The sequence below is a fragment of the Equus przewalskii genome, chromosome 22 (genome assembly GCF_037783145.1).
Source record: "Equus przewalskii isolate Varuska chromosome 22, EquPr2, whole genome shotgun sequence".
Classification (NCBI taxonomy): Eukaryota; Metazoa; Chordata; class Mammalia; order Perissodactyla; family Equidae; genus Equus; species Equus przewalskii.
The window spans coordinates 18,712,088-18,721,722 of NC_091852.1; the positions used below are offsets into that span (position 1 = coordinate 18,712,088).

Genomic DNA, 9,635 nt, shown 5'->3' on the forward strand with positions numbered 1-9,635 from the left:
CCCACCCCACCTTGGGGGAGGCGCAAGAGCCGAAGGGAGAGGGGTATCCCTGGAGCCCATTATCCAAGCCAGAAAACCAAGAACGATCTGTTGTGCCTCCCTCTCACACGCTGCCCACATCCAGACAGCCCTCGGATCCACTCGATGACCCAATACTGAATATGACCCAGCCTCTCCACCACTGCCTTGCCTCCCTAACCTCCTAATGTATCCCCTGGTTCCGTTTGTCCCTTCTGTTCACTCATCCTCCACACTGCTTCCAGGACAATATTTCTAAAACACGAATGTGACGATTTAATAAGAGGCTGCCTCTGCTAAAGCCCTTGCACGCACAGACACATTGAGCCCAGCTCCTGGCTAGGTCTCTTCAGCTTCCTCTCCCCTGTGTATCCGGATGGCCCCCACACCTCCCATCAGCTCTCCAGTTCACAGAGGCACCATGTTCTTCCACACCTTCTTGCCTTTGCTAATTTTGTCTCCTCTGCCTAGAAGTCCTGCCCACTCCCCTCTTCTCCAAGCAAAGTCCTACTCAGACGTCACCTCATCTGCCTCCCTTTCCTGCTGCCCAGATCGTGTAAGCTCCTCCCCCTGCCATGCCGTCACCCCTAGATGATACGTTCTGTCTCTCTTATGGAGAACTTCCCTCCCGGGTTATAAATGCCTAAAGAAAGGGACCCTGCTTGTTCCCCTTTGAATTCCTAAAGCCTTGCACAGTTTCTGACATACAGTGGGTGCTCCATAAATGTTTCCTCCATTGAATTTAATTGACTCTAACAAAAACCCAGTAAAGCCTACTATTTGGCTCCTTAGCCTTGGGCTCTCTTCCCTGAACTGTTCTCTTTTGGTTCCTTTCCAATCATAGTGAACACTTGATCATTTCTGGCCTACAAAGGTGCTGCTGCTAAGCCAGTCTTTCCTTCCCAAGCCTCGTCTCATTGGCCAAGCTACGGCCTGAGCAGCCAACACTGGTGCCAACAACTATAACCATTACACGCTTCTCTGGCCAACAGCGGTCAGCACTCAGGGGAAAGGCGAGCATGATCAGTGGAAAGCATTGTCTTTGCCAGTTGATAGAGCCTTCTCTGGTCACCTGAAGCAGCAGCAGATAGAATTACCCTCACCTGGAGCAGAGATGGCTGGTAGGATACTTAGCGCCCTCCAAATCAGACCACCTTTTTTTCCAAATGCCTTTGCAACCTAGACTTCTGCCTCTCTTCCCTGGAACTTGCCTTCGTAGAGGTTGCTTTTGCAGCCTAAGATGGCAGGGAATCACCTCGGAATGCTTTGATTTCTATGGGCAATCGCACTGACTCAGTGGCTGGGTATAGCATTCATGCCACTCAAGGATGCCCACGACTGAAAAGACATTCAGTGGGACAAGCACTGGGTCCACAAAGCATTATATAAGAACATTAAGATAATGGAGAGCATTTGGAGTTATAGCAAGTTCACATCAAAAAGGACATTAGGTAAATTTCAAAGTGTCATAGAATCAACTTAGAGATCAAAGAGTCCACACTCCCATTTTACAGGTAGGAAACTGAGGTCCAGAGAGGGGGAGTGGCTTACCCAAATCACACAGCAGGTTGAAACTGAGCCTTGCTCTGTTCGAGGCTCTTTCCGGCTTCCACACTTAAGCTGGAGGACTTCCTGGCAAAAACAGAGTCCAGGGTTTCCCAACACCTCTGCCCAGTCCATCTCCCATCTGCTCAATCGCTTTTAAGGGAGCTGCATTTCTGATGCCATGGCCCATTTATTTGAAGTGCACATCTGACCCCTCAGCAGTTGCAAAGCCTGTTCCCTGTCTCATGCACTTGGAGTGGTTGGTTCCACATAAGCCACGAATTCTAAACCTGCACCAGATCACCTGGGGCGCTTTTTAAACTATAGACTCCTGGTCCTCATATTAGTATTTTCCATTTTAGTAGGAAGGAGCTCAAGAATCTTTATTTTTTAACTCCTTCATTAATTCCACTGTAAGATTACATTTCAGGCCCACCCTGCCAGCTGCCCTTTCCAGATCCTTTCTAACCTGGAGATTCTGTGCTTTATGTCATAGGAATCCCTCACCTCTGATTCACTGGCAATCCATCATTCCTGATTTTTAAGACAAAAAGAAAGAAAGAAAACAATCATAAGTATGTGTTTGTTGTCCAAACTCACAGCAAGGAAACAGGCATCCAGAGAGAATGTGAAAGTCGCTCAAGGTCGACAACAGACTGTCTCCATCGGTAGCAGAGCCCGGGAGTTTGAACTCACTGACCACAAGGTGATGCTCTCCTGTAGAATAAGCAGAAAAAAGGAGACCTGTGACCCTGAATGACTCAGCCATTGCCCTGCAAGGTGAATGTCGATTAACGTCTGCACCATCTCTTCATCCATGACACGAGAGTGATAATGCTTGCCTCCATTTCAGGTGACAGAGATGCTTATAAAACACTGCAAGTATAAAAGCGTTAAGACAGACTGCTTTTTAAAAATAACTCAGACACTATATTCCCCCTTAAGTGGCTGTGTAGAGTAAAATTTCCATTCCAGCATGGTAATATGAACTATGAAAGCACTGACATCTTAAACCACTGTTCATATAACTTGGGCTGAATGGGTGGCCTCACTCTGTATGGCTGCTTCAATTTATAATTTATTGAAATCAGCCTAACACCACGATACAACTTTGTCAGGTCAGTAGATTCTATTAGTCCTCAGTCAAATCCAAAACCCACTTGTAAACCTTGTAATATGGAAGTTGCCTCCTTGGAAAAGTCATAAACCTTTTCAACTACAAACACCAAACCCTAGGAGCTGGAAACTACAAGTCGGCTGAAGACCATTGCTTAGTGATCCAAAGAAGGTTCCTATTATCATTGCAGATACCTGGGAGAGCCTCTATATTAGCCTTCTACGCCATCTCTGTTGCAACTCTCACTAATCTTTGAGCTTATGGGAAACACTTAGACCTGTTCAGCAGAATGTCTTAGATAGAATTGAAAGCTTAAGAAAGTCTTGAATAAAATTCAACTTAGATACATGAGATTTCAATGGCTCCCATCTCCTGGGATTTAAGGCCCTGTAATGCTGAAATTGTTTTGCCATTTATTGTGTTCTTCCACTTCCATCCATCTACTGCTCACACTCAGAGCTCCCTCTGGTTTTCCCACTGGTCTGTGGGATGGGAAGCTGTCGCTGCTCTTCACAGACATGCAGTGGGAAGCCACAGAGAAGACAAATAGGCAGAAATACAAGAGAGAGAGAGAGATCAGAAAAAAACAGAGCACTGGGACAGACCAGAGAGCGCAAAGTGGACACACAGTGAAACAATAAAGTCATGTGTGGAAACCAGAGAAGCAAATACAAAAACAGAGAAGGGAGAAGAGGAAGATGAAGAGAGGGGAGAATCAGATATCTGCCTTTCAAGGAATCCGTATGTCAGGTAGATGGCAAATATGAGAAACAGTGCTCCATTCCAGATTGTTCTGAGTTGAGGCAGTAGGAATAGAGGTAAGGGGTGACAGTCTCGCTGGCTGTGAGGAAGAGGAAAGTCATGTTGGCCATTGTGCTGACTGTCCCAACACACCCTGGGCCAAGGAAGCCACAGCTGTCCAGGCCCAGGTGAGGTCAGGCTGTCCTGACATAGTAGAATCAATGCAGGAGCACGGCTGCACATGAGACATCTGACATTCTGGTTTCCAAGTCCACAGGGAGTACGCACCACAGCGTGACCCAGGCCAGTCTTGCGGGAGGAGAAAGAATTCCCAGTGGGCAAAACACATGAGGGTCTTTCCACTGGAAACTTGAGGGGATCCCACTTCTGACTAATCTCCTATCTGGACTCCAGATGGTAGCCTTCTGGGCTGATGTGCAGAGCAAGGTCCTCAGGGTGGTAAAATCAGACCACATGCTCTGGCTCTCTGCAGAGCTCACGTCTCCGGGAGAGGTTGGGGTGGGAGGAGCCACGGGTGTCCGCTTGTCTGAGGCAGCTCAGGCTACCATAACAAAATGCAACTGGCTGGGTGGCTTAAACACAGGCATTTATCCCTCACACTTCTGGAAGCTGGGACATTCAAGATCAAGGTGTCCTGCCTCTAATTTGACTCCTGGTGAGAGCTCTCTTCCTCGTTCACAGATGGCTGCCTTCTTGCTGTGTCCTGACATGGCAGAGAGACAGAGATTGTCTCTCTCATTTCTCTTCTTACAAGGGCACTAATCTCATTCACGGGGCTCCACCCTCATGACCTAATTACCTCCCAAAGGCCCCACCTCCAACCACCATCACACTGGGGATCAAGGCTTCAAAATATGAGCGTAGGTGGGACATAAACATTCAGTTCATGACACCACTGTAATGCTTTTCTCTTTTTTTATTATGAAAAATTTCAAATCACAGAAAAGAATAACATAAACCATAGTACCCACCATTGAAATTTAACAAATGTTAATACCTTACCATATTAGCTTTGAATCTTTACTCTGAATGTTATGTCCACACTTGGAAATTTATCTGGATCCTTCCCTGATCTTGTTTCCTGAGAAGCACCACAATCATGAAATCTGCATTTATCCTTTAATTCTATCTTTTTACTACATAGATATGTATCCAGAGACAATATTTGGCATTGTTTGGGGTGTTTTTAAAATTTTCATTAAAAATAGTACATAGGATCCTGCAATTTGTTTTGATAAATTTCAACATTATGCTTGTGAGATTCATTTGTGTTGCTCCAGGTAGGTCTAAGTTATTCATTTAATTGTTGTATGCTTTCCCTGACATGAATAGCCCTCAAGTTATTTATTCATTCTTCTTTTAACAGACTTTTGGTTTTTAGTTTTTGCTGTCAGAACACTGTAATGAAATCCTTGAGAGAGTTTTTCTAGGATATATGCCTGGTGATAGGGTACATATATCTTCAACTTTTATGGATATGACCAAATTGTTCCTATCGTGGTTCTCCCAATTTCCGTTCACCAACAATATGGGAGGTTTCCTTTTTCTCCACACTCTCACTAATATTGTTGACTTTTCATTTTCACTAATCTGATGGGTAAGAGATAATATCTCATTTTAATTTTAATTTGCATTTCTATGATAACCAGTCAGATTGAGCATCTTATGTGAATGGCCTGTTTATATTCTTTCCTTGTTTCTCCTTTGCTTTGGTTAATAGGTTGTTTCTCAGCTATTTGCAGGAGTTCGTCACATTTTGTGGATGCTAATTCTTCGTTTACTGTGTGTAATGCAAAGTCTTCTCCCCAGATGTGCTTTGTATTTTCACTCTGCTTTTGGTGTCTTTTGTCACTTAGACTAAGTTTTTTTCTTTTTCTCAATATAGCTAAATTTGTCAACTTTTCACTTATGGTTGCAATTTTTTGTTTTTGTTTAGGAAATTCCTTCTTGTCTTGAGTGATGTTCTCCTCTAATTCTTTTTAAAGTTTTCTTTTCATATTTAGAGCTTTAGTTATTCGCAAATGTATTTTTTGGTATGATAGGAAATAGAGCTATACTTTAATATTTTTTTACGTAAGATATCCAAATGCCACAGCAACATTGAACATCATTCTCCCTATTGATTTGTAAGACCTCTTTTATCATTTACATTATGTTTTCACATATGTTTGAGTGTCTTTATGGGCTCTCTATTCTGTTCTATTGGTCTTTTTTGCTTTATCACTCCATAAGTATCACACTGTTTTGATTAAATGCTATATAAGTCTTGATGTCTGCTAGGACAGAAATACCCCCTGCCTCCTTCTTTAACTTTTCAAAATTCTCTTGACTTATTCTTGGGCTCTTCATCTTCCAAATTAATTTTTGGAACAGCCCATCAACTTCTACAAAATGCCTGTTTGAGATTGCATTAGTTAGGAGTTGATCAGAAACACAGAGCCACTATCAGTGATATAGAATAGGGATTTATTGCAGGGCTTAAACCTTACACATTTGTAGGAGATAGCTAAGCATTCTAGGTGAGGCTGTTGGTTCTGTGTCTGATGCTGGACCTGAAGTTAGCAAAGCCAGCAGTGTGGAAAGATGAATAGAGAAGAGCAGAGACAATTACCAGCCCACAAGGATAAACGCATGTCTTTCTCTCATTGCCCTAACCTCAATGATAGGGATGACCTACAGGATAAACTGGCACTCTTCACCACAGATCTGTCACAAAGAGCTGGTCCCACTGCTACTACATGAGTTGCAATAGCTCTTGGCCCAAAACTGACCTTCAGACCATAAAAAATGACTTCTGCTTCGCCTCCACCTTCCCATCTTCACACAAACTTTTCTTATGGCTCATCCTAACCCAGGACTATTCCATGAAGGAAGTCTGGGTAACAAAGTTCCTGCTTAGCTGAGTTGACACTTTTCAAAGCTACCTCAGGGATTTTATTTGGAACAGCAAAAATTTATAGATTAATTTAGATTGATATCTTTAAAGTGTTGTCATTGCACCTATGAAACCAGTTTATAAAAGACCCTCTTTTTATTCAGATCTCCCTTTACGTCTCTTGAAATGTTTTGTAAATTTCTCCAGTACAGTCATACACATATTTTGAAACTTAAGTACCTTACAATTTTTGTTTGATATTTTGAATGGAATCTTTTAAAATTGCATATTTTAATTGATTGCTAACGATTTACAGAAAGGTTTTGATTTCTGTAAGTCTGTTGAACTGTAGCTGCTACCATTCTGCACTATTATTAGTTCTAATTATTTGTGTGTTTGAATCTTTCTGTTTAGACAATTCTATCAACTACAAATGTCAAAAAATTTTCCCTCTTCCTTCCCAGTCCTATGCCTTTTGTTTCTTTTTCTTGTCTTGCTGCATTATCTAGAACTTCCTCCACAGTCTTGACTAGGAATGGTGAAGGGGGCGTTCTTGTCTTGTTTCTGACTTTAATGGAAATACTTCTAGAACTTCACTGTTAAGTATCATGTTTCTTATAGATTTTTGGAATGTACTGGATATTAGTGTAAAAACTTTTCCTTCTAGTCCTAATTTAAGTATTTTTAAATGAACAAATTTTAAATTCTAACCAATGTTTTCTCTTCATCTAACAGGATAGTTACATATTTTTCCTCCTTATTCTGATTGTGGTAGCCATCACAGGGTTCACTCTGGGTGACCCACTGCTTAATGATCCCTTTGTGTGGTGGAATCGTCCTCCCCTGAGGTTTCCAGTTAAAGAAAGAGTTTACATACTGTTGGTAAGTAAACACATCATTACAGTTGAAATCATTACAGCAAAGCTCCAAAGATTGATTTTTTTTCTCTTTATTTATTTACTCTTGAACTCATAAGGATATGTATCCCAAATTAGGAGTATGCAGCAATGTGGCAGTAGTGAAGGTAGGCGCTACACGTAAAGCCATTGAATAAATACTATACTATACACCAAATCTTCCCGGGGTGACAATTTTACCCTTAAATTTGGGTGAGAATAAAAACCATATTATAAAAAATTATATTAAAATAAATATAGATATATAGCATTAATACAAAATTCATGCGAGTTTTTATAATAAAACACCAGTCTTCCAAGGAATGATAAGAAATTGCTATTTTTCTTGGAGTCAAGCCCTTAGAATCTCAGAGTTCATGCTTCTGGACTATTAGGATATTTTGGTAGAAAAGTTGGAAAAGAATTATCGTCATAAGTGAATGAAGGAAAAAGGTTAAAAGGTAGAATAAAATTTCCATTCTCTACTCATTTGTTCATCTCAGCTTCCTGTTTTCCTACTTCATAACCAAGGAGGCTGGGACTCAAGGTAAGAGTTAGCAGTTATGATATTGCTTAAAGCCTGAGAGTTTCATCTTCTTTACTTCAAACATTTCTAGTTTATCTAAAAAAACAAGAAAAACAAAACTGCGCAAAGCAATAAGTATATCCCATAGTTGAATATTCTGCGCAGAAGTATACGAACTAACAATTATTCCCTTCCTTTCCTTTCATTCACACTAAAAAATTATATGCCCTGCCCCAAGTCTTTGACCATCATGTTTTCCAAAGTATGAAACACGTGACTGACAATGAAACAGAATATTTGAAATTAAGACGGTCCTAGTAAATATGTGACGTATGTTCACTGGAATCGTGCACTGAAAAAGGCTGGTGACTGAAGAGTAGAAACAGTGTATAACCTTCTGCAAAATGACAAGGCAGGAGAATGAAGTCTCAAATGAGACCATCTTGTCTCTACAGCTGGCATACACTGGATGATCAATAAAGGGTGGCTAGAATTCTCCCCCATGCTGTTCCCCGCACTAGGCTTCTCTCTTGGTCTCCCATCACCTCCTCCACCATTGTGTGCTCCCAGGGTTGTCAGCCTTCTCTCATACAACAAGGGTTCCTACCCACAGGGGGCCTTAAAGTTATCCATTCATTCATTCATCCATTCTTCATTCTTTTATGTTTTCTTTTACATATTAGCAACTTTTCACCATAACAGCTCTTGAAAATTTATACCACTTAATGGTGATTTCTTTTTTTGGATATAACATCTTTTTTACTCAAAAACTCACTAACTAAATAATGAACAAGAAGTAATATTTCTTTACCAGGGTTTCAAGCAAAGATCCACTCATCAATTTCCTTGACACAATAGTTTTATTGTAGGGAATATTATTTGGAACAAATTTACGTTGTGAGCCATGTTTGTGTAAATCCCAAAACATTTTGTTTTGTGTACAAAACAATGAGAGAACTGAGGAGGTAGCACCGTTTATGACTCTGACCTGTCACGTGCATGCACTATTTTCACATATTTCAAATTACTCTTATGTTTAACTTTTACTTGGCCCTAGAAGATATTTTTCTGTGCTATAATTTTATATGAATTTTATATATTCATAAAATATATGAATTTTATGACAACCAATACCCTCACCAAGATCTGTTTCCACCGTGTAGGGGTGAGGTAGGAAAATTGTCTATTAGAGCTCAGGGAGCGTTTCTAATCTGACGCTCTGGGTTGAGAGGCCAGAGATCCAGTTTGTTGACTTCTCTGCTCTTGCTTTTGGAACTGCTTAGGGGAAATATCAGGAACTTACCTATTGGCACCATAACTAATTCGTGGTTTCCCAGGCCACTCCATACATTGCAAGTACATAGATCAAGTTGGTGTAAACTTTGTGGAGAACAATTTGCCAACACACAGCAGCCCTGGCATTTTCCTCTGTGTTCTCAGCTCCATTTTTGCCCTTCCATGCTCCACCCTCCAGGACCAACTAGATAATTTGCAGGGCCCGTGCAAAATAAAAACATAAGACCCTTTAATCAAGAAGTATTCAGAATTTCAAGAGAGTGACAATATGGGGCTTCTTTAAGGATGGGGTCCTGTGTGACTGCACAGGTCGAATGTCCATGAAGCTGGCCCTGCTGTTCTGTATCAGAGGGAGCTGGACACTGCAAACTACTTTTCCAGACTTCTTTGCCATCTCGTTTCTGACTAAGTTCAGTCAATGAGAGGCACTGGTGGGAGGGAAGGGCAAGTGGAAGGTAGGAAGGAAGAAGGCGTTTGTATCCCTGTCTGCTTCTGGCAATGTCTCCTGCAGCAGTGGAATATCCTTTGGTGGTTCCAGGGGCTGCAGTGCTGGGTGACTGTGGTTCCAGCATCCTGCTGTGACTCTAGGAGCGGCATCAG

At 41.4% G+C, this 9,635-nt stretch overlaps 1 long non-coding RNA gene across 1 annotated transcript in view; it reads right to left on the reverse strand.

Annotated features, from left to right (window-relative positions):
- LOC103563677 (uncharacterized) overlaps positions 1-9,635 on the reverse strand; it is a 67,644-nt gene that overhangs the window by 42,471 nt on the left and 15,538 nt on the right. The window contains exon 2 of the long non-coding RNA XR_011531698.1: positions 2,164-2,280. This is a non-coding gene — a long non-coding RNA (uncharacterized lncRNA). The remainder of the gene's footprint in view (positions 1-2,163; positions 2,281-9,635) is intronic.